The sequence below is a fragment of the Chrysochloris asiatica genome, unplaced genomic scaffold (genome assembly GCF_000296735.1).
Source record: "Chrysochloris asiatica unplaced genomic scaffold, ChrAsi1.0 scaffold00053, whole genome shotgun sequence".
NCBI classification, from domain to species: Eukaryota; Metazoa; Chordata; class Mammalia; order Afrosoricida; family Chrysochloridae; genus Chrysochloris; species Chrysochloris asiatica.
Window position 1 is genome coordinate 6,448,354 of NW_006408571.1, and position 1,487 is coordinate 6,449,840.

A 1,487-nucleotide genomic window follows, 5' to 3' on the forward strand; every position below is an offset into this window, starting at 1 on the left:
CGACTGGTGAGTTTGAATGGCTAACCTTGTCATTCAAACCGATCTTGTAGTGCAGTGCTTACAGCACTACACCAGAAACCCTATATAGGGTCACTATTAGTCAGGAACCTACTCTATGGTACTTGATAATAACAACTGAGTAATGCTATGAATTTTTTTTTTTTGATAGTTGTTTCCAATAATTAAGGCTTCTTTTAAAATAAATCCTGAGAAACTGGGGAAATGCTAGAGATATGCCAGATCAATCTTAGAATAACACTTCCACCATTTAAAAATTCTGAGCACCAGAGAAACACATCAAAGGGACTCTTAAGGAGAAACAATTTTCAAACTCTCTTCCATGAGTACATTCTTAGAAACATTCCTTCTCTCAGCCATGCTGACCATTACTTGTCATTCTCACCCAAATCAGATTTGCAATGTTTACAGCCCTTAATTCTTATAATAAATCTGTCAGCATGCATGTCAATTAATGCCAATAGGGATGTGCACACCTACTCAATAGGAATTGTAATGAAAACACCAACTAATTTCACATAGCTCATTGAACAGTATTAACTTTCTATCATTTAACAGTTAAGCTACTTTCAAACTAGTGACCCAGATATGACAGGCTCTATTCCATTATCATCTCTCAGGAAAACAGTATTCTCTTGGGTTCACGTACTCCTAAACAGTTCTAAAATGTTTCATTGACTTTAACAGTTTTTATTAGGAAGGTGGAGTTCTAGTAGCTTAGTGGGTTATGAGTTGGGCTACTAATCGCCAGGTCAACAGTTTAAATCTCCCAGGTGCTCCACAGGAGAAATATGGAGCTTTTGTAAAGATTTACAGCTTCAGAACCCTACACAGAGTCACCATGAGTAGGAAACAATTCTACGATACACAACCACAACCAGAACCATTAGGGAGGTAAGGAAATCTGAATATAATAATTAAAAAAAATAATTTAGAAAACTTTTCAATGTTTTATATTAATATGAATGATGGTAGAAGTGAGGAAAAGTAAAGTTTATTCTGAGATCCATGAGATAGAGGCACTGTTCATCTTTACTTAAACATTTCTTTTGAATATACCTGGCTCTTTAAATTTCAATGTAAAATAATTAGGTAATATCATTTCTTAAAATGTGAGCAGTTTCATGAATGTGATAAGATAGCTGCATCAAGTAGTGATTATAGATGAGGGAGATTTCAAAACTTTCATGGAAACACTGGAATTAAAAGGTAATTGCTTTTTTTCCATGAACTTTTAAAGCTTGCTAATATAAGCATAAATATATATGTGGGTATGTATACAAATACATATGTATACACATGCATACATATACATACTTCTCGCTTACAGGTCATCTCATCATCTGACATTTGGCATTTAAAATCTTTATCAATTATGCACATTAATGACATAAATCTGGCAGAAATGTCTGATGATTTGCCGGGTGAGGGCTGCACTGGTTGTGACGGTTAATGTTATATGACAACTT